Below are 11,308 nucleotides of genomic sequence, written 5' to 3'. Positions count from 1 at the left end.
CCATTTTTCAGTTCTGTAGATAGTCAGTCCAGCCATTAAAATAATGTTGCTATTTTCCATGGCAGTGAGAAGCAGCATTATTTTAGCAATATTTTTTTGTTACTTATGAGACAAATTTAAACTCTGCTATTAAATAACAACGAATAAACCTAGGCATCTGTTCACGAGAAAAAATTCTCAAAATGAAGCCAATTCCGTTCATACTCTTTCGACTTTTATACAAACATAACATTGAATCAAGCAAGGTGTTTCCATAGTATTTCTATAAATCATGAATTAATTTCATGTCATCAGTACAGAGAAGGGAGACATTCTCAATACACAAATAATTATTGAAATGTGTGTTTTAGGCACGTGGTTCTTTTCAGGAACTTGAGCTCTCAAGTATTGCTTGTGAGTTATCATCAGTATCAGTAATCTCCACATGATTTATTAATGCTTTGCTAAAAAGCACTGATGTAACTGTCCAGCACTGTTTTCCTTTTCATATAGGGAATAGAAAATCCCAAGCTCTGTCATCATCAGCTGGCTTGTGTCTAATAATTCCAAATTAATTTAAGTGATCAAGAACTGGGCGTTAACTTCTCTTATATGTCAGGAGAGTAGGTAATGAAATAAAACCAATCAGTCAAAGTGTAGCAGCTCTTTACTCTGTTCTAGTGGGAGGAGAGGATGAGATCACCGGTTCTGCAAAGCTGAAGTGACCAGCTGATTTCTTTGTCTGCTCGCCTGTGTGCTCTCCCCTGGCACAGCAAGAGACAGCCATTGCTCCCTGCTACTTCGTGAATAAGGGGCTTTCCCATGGAGCCCCTCTGCACAATGAAGCTCAGAGACCTGCTGACAGTTTATGTCTCCATCATTTTATTTTTTCTTCTATTGCACCTGTAGAAGGAAACAGGTTAATTAATGAGAACAGCGATGAACATCGTTAATGAGTGAATTCTCATTGTTACGACTCTGAGCAAGGCCCCGTGAGAACACTGGAAGTAATTACGTTATATTTCCTTCTGGTTTAGCTACCAGGCCTAGATTTGTTCACAGCAGATTTTACAAGAATTTCTTGCCATATTAAGACTGGCTTTGTCCTTTATGTCTTGGAATAGTTTAGGATGTGTCATTTCAATACTGAAGAACAGATTTGGGTATTTATTGCTGAGCTACCTTCTATGAAAGAAACAATTACACCTCCTGGGAGTTTTCAATTTTTTTCTCTTAAAATTTCATGTGTCCATACTGTGTTGTAATGGACAACTTGATTTTGTGATTTCTTTATTCAAGATGAAAAGCAGTTAATTTCAATTTATATATAATATGAATTTTTATTATTTGTCTTCTTTACAGTGATAGAAGGCAGAGTACAGTAGATTAACATAAAATGCTATGAACTGAATTCTTAAAATACAGGTCACGCCTCTATATATTGTGTGTAGTAAGACAAGATTTCCTTTTTCATGTGCCAAATAGGCTTCTATTTAAAGCACAGCTATGAGAAGATATGCTGTTAGTCAAAATTCAGCTTGGTTTTGGATTGTTAATCTAAAAACCATCCAAATGAATTAATCTAAATGAAACAGTGAAAGAGGTGTTGTGTCTACTTGTAACTTAAAGTCTGTTGTGATCCTCAGTAACTTGAGGAAACACCAGTCAATGAGAATTCCTTAATAGTTCCCTTCATTTCAGCTGGAAAGGAAAGTATTTTTAAGAATCTCCAGCTAGAAACTACAGAGAGGAGCATTACACTGTATACATTACACTGTATGTAGTTACTCTGAATTAAGATTAAAATGTTGCTTGATAGACCCTGGCTTTTTTTAGTAGCAATTATTCTGAGTGCATGATAATACTTGTGACTGTGTGTGCTTTAAGCTCTCCACTCCTTGATATGCTCTTGAATTTACGCCATTTTGAAAGGGTCACTGAACCAAAGGTTTTGATGGGGTGACAGAGGACTGACATTATAAAATGTACATGTCCTGAATTACTATCCAAGAAACACAGACTCACAGGCAGTGTATATTTCTAGAGTTACACTCACTGTTAACTGACATTAAATACACTCTTGTCATATTAAAATGCGGTTAGGGCAGCTATTTAATGATTCACTGTGATTTTATGATGGCATATGCTAAATATTCTAACAAATTTCCAGTTATGAACTAGTTCAATAGGAAAGGATGGTATCAACCTAATGTATTATTATATAAGTGGTATTTTCAGTGCTGTTCACTGAGCATTGTCAGATACTGGTCTATTTAGTTGTATAATATCATTACAGTTTATGATATCCAAGACTCCTAAGAGAAATTTGATGTAGAGAAAATTAAACACGAGTATGTTCATGCATGTGCACACCTGTGTATACAGAGCTTATAATTAATTGTTTTCAGTACATTTTAGTTACCAAGAGGGAGACCAGCATCCAAAAGATAAGCAAGCCACATAGATAAACTACTTTTTGCTTTAGGTAAGTCTTCAAGTTCTAAAAGTCTCCTACAAGCAACTCTGCATCTAAGATGCTTACATTTTAATCAAGTGCTGTCAAACTTTTTGATGACTAAGGGAGAGATTACCCTGTAGCTGGTTACTCAAAGATACAATGGCAAATAAATTTTGTAGTGTTAAAGGATGATGGAAAACTATCTGAGAACCATTTTAGAATTCTTTCATGCCCTGCCAGTTTGATGGCCTAATTTGAGTAATGAGCAAATATTTTATGCCCTGTATATGGATTCTGCAAATACCTGTGTTGCAGATTTAGCATCACTGCAAGGATCCAGTTTTCTACTATCTGTGATAAATATATACTACAGTGTCTAATTAATTATATTATCCACTTTATCTTAAAAAAATGCATTCTAAGATAAACAAAATTCAGAGCAGTTCACTGGGCTGATGACCTTGAATGACCATCCATTTACAGGATACCAATGGTCTTTACAGGATGTCAGAGTAAAGCTCAAAGGGTTCCTTTTAATTCTAAACTGTTATATGGACAAAACCTCACAGATTCATAAGTAGATATGTAGGTGATATAAGTAGCCTCTCATGGAGGAATCCTGACTTCACTGGAGTCAGTCTTCTTATTTCTTTCTATCTTCATTTCTCCTTGAATTTTCTTAATAAACATTTTAAAAACTGTGTTGATGTCTGTTTCTTCTGCTTATTAGAGATACCAGGATTAGGCAGAGACTGCAAAGAATATGGCCATGTATGTCTGTTTCTGTCTATGACCACCTTATTTCCAAACATTTGAAACACAAATTCCTGATGTCCTCTCCTGCAAAAGAACAGTAGCAGTTTGCCTATTGAATATATTTCTTTAACATTTCATGTATGAAATTCCATTTTTACTGTGGCATTGACATAAGAGCTTCAGTGAATGAATACAGCCTACCTGCTGGTCACCTGCTTAAAATCCAGTCTGTCTGCAGAAGATAGTCTGCACTGCCAAGACTGTATGTGGTATGTGTGACATTAAACCCAGGAAAGGAATTGCTATCCTCCTGATGTGTAGCATAAAGACATACTCTAAAGAACTTGGCTGAATGACTCTTGCTTTAACACAGCTATTCACCCAGAAAAAAAAAATAGTGTGTAAATATTCCAGATTACAGTATTAGCTGAAATTTAACTTGAACAAAACAAACAAGAATATAAAGGCAGCCTGTTTGAAGAAGCAATGGAAACAGGATGGGAAAATATGTCATGAGAGGTTTTCTGGTAGAAGAGACTGGCTCTAGATGGAGAAGATATAAAGAAGTAGCCAGAACAGTACAATGGAGAGGAAAAAAATGGGTTCTGTGGGAAGTCTCCTCCACTATCTGCAGTGTCTTGAGGCAATGCCATTATTCTGCTGAGATAAATGGGATTTTTCTCTGGGCTTTACAACAGCCAAGATCTCACTCTTGATGCTTATCACTCATGCTTGACCTTGCAGGCAAGGAAGTCATCGCAATTTCGAGTGCCTCAAAAAAGAACCTGTGACACATGACTATCAGGCTGAGAATGAAGACAGTCTTTATGTGTCAGAAAGGCAGAGATCTGAAGTGCTCTAAAGTCAGATTTCTGTATCAGATCACTGTGTTTACAGAGCAGGAGGAAAGCTGGGCATGTCTGGATTTATCCCACATGTTGACTCACAGCTATCCTATTCAGAGCCAAAACCACTCCTAGTAACACTTCCAGTCACCAACAGCAACTGCTAGCCAGCAAAAGCAGATAACACCAGAGGTAAACTTCCAGTCTGCTTGAGCCTGAAACTTGAATCTTGGTGGAAAAGGGATTTTAGCTGTTGGGAGTAGTAACAGACAGCACATCAGGCATCCTCTATTCAGTGGCCAAGTCTTCAAAGGCTTTGTGAGCAGTGGAAGTTTTTGCATCTGGAAAGCTTTCCTGAGCTACACTCTTCGGTGCCAAAATTGGTGAGTCCATGTTGTAGCAATAAGCTTACCTGAGGAACTTAAAATGGAAATTAATTTGAGATAAAAAAAAATAACATCTGTGCTTGACTTGCAGTGTTTTCCATATAATCTCTGTTTAATTTACAAGTAGAACTTCCCCTGTGTAATGGGAGAAATTTTCACCTCGTCTTTACATGTGTAATGTGGGTTCTGATTGTCCTGAAAAGTAATTTTTTTTCTCCTTATTTCAGAACCAATATGTGAATTCTTTAAGTTGCCATCATGAAACTGTTCAGTCATGTAGCTAGATTACTAAAAAGTCCCATTGATAGAAAATCCAGTCTCTAATACCTGGCAGATTTGGAATAATAGGATAAATTGAATGCATGCCAGTATCTTCTGACACTATTTCAAGCAGAGATGCTAGTGAATGTACACAAGAACCTCTTAAAGTCGTGTTTAACAATTCCTGTACTTTATTTAGGAATTCATCACCTTTCAGTTGTAAGTGAAGGATGAGTGACACACTTTTATTATATTGCAAGGAGATTTTCATGCTATTTAACATGTGTCTTCTCTAAAAGATGACCATAATTATAAAGATTGGAATGACCACCTCATGAGGGAAAAGGACTAAGCTAGACACTCACTATTTGTCCTATGGAGTTTATTTATTTTTTAAGCTATTTTCAAAAATCTTCGAGGAAATATACAGTATCCCACTGGCAGGTTTTATGTAATGCCTACTGGCACTGAATTACTCAAAACCTTTCCAGAACCAAAGGTTTTACTTTACAATTGCATTTGTATCTTGGCCTATCTAACCTTCATTGCACACATCATGTACAAACTTCTTTCAGGAATGTGGACAGTAGGTTTATGCACCTATCTGATATTAGCACTTTGAATTTAGCTTAGCTGTTGTTCCTACAGAGTTTAGAAAATTTAGAATATTTGAAATAACTTAATCTAACTTACTGAATATATTTAGACAGTAGATAGAAGATTATATTTTCTTGGATCTTGAACAATAATCCTAGTTACCCCCAAGCTTCAACAGGTTTCAAGTTTGGTTCAGATTTTGACTTGCATTCCATCAGTATGAATACTTGCTCTGGCATCTGAGCCAATTGACTAAGTTACCTCAGGCAGTTGAAATCTGCTTCAATTCATAAAATTGGCTTGAGATATGAGTTGTCTGGTCTCTTCTTGGTTAAAAAGCAGTCATAGATGAAGAACTTGGACAATGATGCACAATGAGGTTGAGCAACTTATTGGTAATGACCAATGTTTTAGCTAAAGAAAAAAAAAAAATAGAATTTGGAAGAAGTGAAAATGAAACAGGGTAACAGTCACAAATGAAACCGCATGTCATGAACTCTAAATAAAACTAGAGATCTCCCTTGATGTCCCAATAGTACCAGCTTCTCAACCCAGACCTTTCAAGCTCTGCAGACAGTACTGAAAAGATGAGGCGTGACTAGGTCAGACTCTTTTGAGGCTGCATAAATTATGACTATATCCTTTCAATTGGATGGTCTTACACCATTGAACATGGAAGTAAGATGAGAAGGCCTGGATGTCCCATCATGACCACAAATGCTTGGACCAGAACTGCTGTTGTGTGTCTCACTTCTTCTTTGTGGTTTCCAGTGTAATGCCACATCATTCCTCCTCGATTCTGTGGGCTTTTGCTGCAGCTGCACGTAGACTTTTCTGAAGCAAGTTTTCCACAAGCAACATAATATATAAAATATGGCTACCATCCAAAGCTAAATATAATTCCAGTTCTCTTTCCTGAGATGAAAAAAAATCCCAAAAAATATTTTGATAAGGAGCCTCCTAGAACTGTCTGATAAAAGGAGCAAAAGTAGGGTAACTTTTCTAGCTCTGATTTTCTTGTTGCATAAGCAAGTGAAAGGAAAATATTACATTTCTATTTTCACTATTTTATTTGTTTAGAATCTCTAACAAGCAAATGTCAGCAGACAAAAGCAGCAGTATATGCTCAACATAAAATTTTGCAGAACTGCATTAGCAATAGAGGAAAAATTTCTATGTGTCTAATTTCCATGGAAATATTTGAAGAATAGCCAACATAAATGTATTTGAGCACTCTGAATAAAGTATCCCAAAAATTAAAGGAAGACAATTAAAAATCAATTTTGAGAAGACTAAGGATAATATTTTCTCTTAATCTTGTGTGAAAGAAGAGAGAATGATAGAAGCCCCCCAACAAAATTTAGCTTTTTAGCTGCCATTCCTCCCTTCTGGGATCTGTGGAAATGGAAGAAAAGCTCTTCCATTTGTTATGCTGAAGGGTTGAGAACAGGTCTAATTTTCATTTCTCTGTTTCCACCTAGTGCTCAAAGTGCACATTGCACCACGCTGTACGTATGTTCTAGAATCCAGAATGGCAATTCGGTGCTCTGTTTTCATGGAATCTGCAGTACAAATTTAATTAAGATTAAATGTCATTTTTATAAAAAGCACCAGTTCCCACAATAAAGTCTGTCAAGTGTCTATATGGTCTTCACTGCAGGATCTGCGCAGAAACAGGAGTGTCAGTTACTTGGTTTAACTCTCAGAATCCCTCCTGTGGATGCATTTTTTGGTGGTAGTTCTCTTGTTAACTGAAGATAAATGAATGCATGTGAATAAAAAGGACTACACCACAGTAACTGAGAGACATTCATTACTCTCACAGGCATAAGTGTGTGCTCAGGATACAGACTAGAAAGGGATAGTTAAGACTCATCTGGACTCATCTGGATATCCTTTCCCCATATAGCTCAGGTTATAAACCACATTTTACATTTTATAACAATCATAACCTTTTATTAACACAACTGGGGGATTCAAAAAGTCGATGTTGCAGAAAAAAAAGAAGAGATCTTGTGATGGATTATGAAATCTATATTTTTTTCAGAAGGTTGAAAAGAGCTAAAGACAGAAGTTGTGGATTTACCTTGCCAAATGTAGAAGGAGGCTTATGGACAGATACAAGCATACACAGACAGGGCAAGTGATGTTTTAAATTGCTTTCAGGTTCTAAGACATTTTTATGGTATATATGCTTATAAAAAGAAAAATAGCTGAATAACTCTTAGCTGTAACACAGGCACAATCTGAAAAACACAGGATGGTTATTTCTTCTGGTGTCTGATGTGTGGGAAGATGGAACCTCTTTTTCCACAATTTGTAGTTTTAACATTTTCTTTAGAAAAATGGCTTGAATGCCTGCTTTTCCCTTGTGCTTTCTCTTTGAGCGTGTGCAAAATATGAATGAGTTAATGCCCAGACAAAGAAACTGCTATGTCCTTGGTTTAGTAACCTCTGGTTTAACAGGTAGGAAGCAGCACAGCTGTGGCCACCTTTTCCTGGGTAAAAGCAGGGTATCAATCACAAATTAAATAACATGTCATAAACTGTGAATAAAACAAGAGAGGCCCCTTCGTACTACACCAGCTGTGATAATATTTATTTTATAATAAAGCTTCTGCATCTCCTCTGGTTTATTAAGTGCCCAGCACTGACTGCTTCATTGGGGCACTCTGAAAACCTGTGTTGCACCAAACTCCTTTTAGGTCTTCTGGATACTCTTCTCCCAGTTTAGATGTAAGGCAGACACCGAGCTATTTGCTTTAAGCCATGCAGATACCTCTACAGAGGCATATACATATGTTGGTAGGGAACTCCAAATACAGTGACCTCCCTATAGAATTTACATTTTTCTGGATAGATGCAACAGGTGGGCTGAGTTTTTTTTATACTTCCTGTTTTAGATTTAAATTTCATTTTGCAGAATAGCTTGTTTAACCTTCCAAAAGACTAAGTGCATAGGACTGTATAAGTCAGCATTTTTCTAGCAGAAGCTCCTTATTAAAATACTGTATCCTTTTTACCATTGTGAACATTGCTATGAACTCTGAGCTACAGAATGGTTCAAATTTTCACCAGTTTCTGTTACGCAGCCTTCTTGCTTGAATAGTAAAATAAAAAATTATTTACAGTCAAATTTTCCTTATTAGTGAAATAATATTAATGAAATAGTGCTTTTAACAGAGAATGCATGGGGAGGTTTAAATGAACAGTACCATTGTATTATATTGTCTGTACCTGAGGCCCCCATTCCTGAAAGAAAGTCTCCTGCATTGAAGCATAGATTTTATTTGGTTTGAGTCCTTAAATGATCTGGAGGAAATGTAAACTAGGGAAGGGATTGCTGTGGATGCAACTCTGCAGTACAGAAGGCAGCCCTTGAAGAGGGCAGGGTCTGTATTTGGGGTCTGCGAGAAAGTCCCACCTGTCTGGAAGCAGCTGTTCTTGTCTTGGACCACAGTAAGGTGAGGGGCTCTTTTATCCTCTACAGTTGCCCAGTCAGTTGAAGACTATCCGAGTCTTTGTATTATTTCAGACAGAGTGTGTCTTTCCAAGGGGATGGAACATACGACTTTGTTACAGGAGAAAGAAGTACTGCCTGCATCTGAAAGCAACTATAAAATGGTGCAAGCAGAATAAATTAAGTTTTGAAAGAATGGAAAGCCTCAGTATTATCCAATATAATTAAAATGAATACTTTAACTTCTAAATAATATTTTGTAGTAATATCTTTAGTATTTATTTCTGTATCATCCTTCAAGGAACTGCTCTTGGCAAAATAAAAGTTTTTTTCCTTGGAGGACTATATTTATGTAAATACTTAATACATTGTGATTAAATTAAATTAGCACTATGTCTCCTCTTCAGACTTGTCTATATAGTCCTGTCCTGTGATCTTTGAACTAATTAGTATTTGGATGAAAATATGGTTTGAGGGGTTTTTTTTGAGTGAGAGTGTAGAAAATGAAATCAATTAAATAAATTATCACACTTAAAAATGAGGGGTAACCCTGTTTCAACATTTGTAACATTTCAATGGCAATACCATAGTTCGAATCACTTTTCTGTTGCAAAGGCTGGTAGGAAGAAGTGCACTTCTGCTTTTAATGTTTTCCTTTAGAGAGGCATGGACACACTAGCTTAGACCTATCCAGGACAGTAATTTGTTTCTGGTGGAGCCTGGAGGGAGATGCTTCAGAGGAAGGTGCAAGGACCTGCAGTCAGAAGTAAGGGCACTGCTCTTTCTCTAATATTAAAGTTATAAATCTGTCCACACAGCTTGACCAGCCTCCTGAAAATTCATCTTGTGGTGCCAGAAATAATGAATAAACTCTTCACAGATTTTTCTGTCTATTGCACTGAATGATTCTGAACTACAGAAGCTCTCAAGTCTGATCCTTATTTGAAACTTCAGTGTAACAAAATGGAATGGTTGCTGTGACTTGAAGGCACTTCATGAGGCTGGGAGGCAGGGGCAACAACAGCTGGGGCAGATCCCACTCCAACACCTGTAACAATTCACAGGTGGGCATGCCAGGCATGCTTACTAAAAATCCCTATCCACTGGGAGAGGTGAGCTGATATTTCCTTGTGTTTGTTACAAGGGAGTAATCTAATCCCTTGTGTTTGGTGCTGCTTTGTGATGATTTCAGAACTTGCACTTTTCTTGGTCTTAATATCAACTTTCTCCCTGAATTTGTAGGTAGAACTTTCAAAGGTCTCAACAATAAAATTAAAGAAGTTTGAGGGATGTCAGACATAACCAGAGGGTATGTGACCTCACCACACCAGTGATGTGTCTGCCACTTACACTCAAAGCTGAGTCAGGCCATCTCTGCCTGCCTTAAATAATTAATGGAGCCAGAGATGCCTGATTAAGGAGCCACCTGAAATTCCCTTTCTCTTTATGCAGTCATCTAGGAGTGCTCAGTGCAGAATTACTGAGGGCAGAGTATGTCTTACATCTGGCTTGCAGGTGCCTTATTCTGTACTATACCCATCTGGAACTGGAGACGGGTGGGTGTTCGCCACCATTTCCTCAAGGTAATGCCTAAGGACCACTCCATTAACTACAAATTGATGAGAAAGTAATACAAGGGACATGTGGCCACCTTGGAATCAGAGACTCTGCATGAACAGCCCAGGGGCCAGAACTGAGACACCTCCCGACTGGATGGTGGCACACTTTTCAGGACAACTATAGAGAAAGCTTGTCATGTGGAACTTTAATTTTGTACATGACCATATTTAAGCTCAGTAAACTAATATTTATATTATACATACATTAAATTTACTGTGAAATTAAAACACATAAAGTACTGCTTAAAGTTTCACTCATCTGCATACTATCTATGAAGTCTGCTTCTACTGTGTGGTCATATATTTACTTGAATGCATATTCTGTACCTTGTTGATAAATCAAAGCAGTTGTGTACTTTACCTTCCATAGTATTACTGCTAATGAGATACAGTACATCTATACTCAGATTAGCTTGGATGCTCGTCACAGAGCAATTTCTCTAGTACTTACACAAAACTGCAAGTGATTAAATACCTTAGTGGAAATACTGCAGTAAAACATGCCTATTTATTATGTTCATCTCCTTTGCTTCTAATACAAATTTATGCTTACATTTCAACATCTTCCTGGGTATGAATTTGGGACTTTGGGTTTTTAATATTCTTTCTTTTTTGCAAACTTTTTAATAGTAATTTCTGTCACAACGGAAGAATGAAAATAAATAAGTACATTTTAGTAATTACAAGAAATTATTTAGAAGGCAGTAGAGAAGATGGTTTACATTTCATTGACTTTATAATTATAGAGTTGCCAATGTATGGGTGATTACCTCCTTCCTTCTTGTTTGTTATTAAATGAAGTGTTCAAGGAAGCCCTTAATTTTTTTCTACATGGTTGTCAGAGGTGGGATGTGGCAAGAATGGGAGAAAATGAGGAAGGAAGCAGGTTAATGCTGTCACATGAAAAGAAGATGTATATAATTAAAGAGAGAAAGCATGGGCTTCTT

The 11,308-nt window shown here is 36.9% G+C and overlaps 1 protein-coding gene across 6 annotated transcripts in view; it reads left to right on the top strand.

Moving 5' to 3' along the window:
* The first annotated feature begins 4,225 nt into the window (after window positions 1-4,225).
* SCEL (sciellin) overlaps window positions 4,226-11,308 on the top strand; it is a 68,113-nt gene continuing 61,030 nt past the window's right edge. For all 6 annotated transcript variants that reach the window (XM_088051441.1, XM_088051440.1, XM_014263245.2 and 3 more), the window contains exon 1: window positions 4,226-4,421. The gene's annotated coding sequence lies outside the window, so the exon portion shown is untranslated. The remainder of the gene's footprint in view (window positions 4,422-11,308) is intronic.

The sequence above is a fragment of the Pseudopodoces humilis genome, chromosome 2, assembly GCF_049639895.1.
Source record: "Pseudopodoces humilis isolate 2021_Gansu_Grassland_sample_001 chromosome 2, ASM4963989v1, whole genome shotgun sequence".
Taxonomy (NCBI): Eukaryota; Metazoa; Chordata; class Aves; order Passeriformes; family Paridae; genus Pseudopodoces; species Pseudopodoces humilis.
Note: the sequence above shows the minus strand (reverse complement) of the source record. Positions and strands in the feature narration are given on the sequence as shown.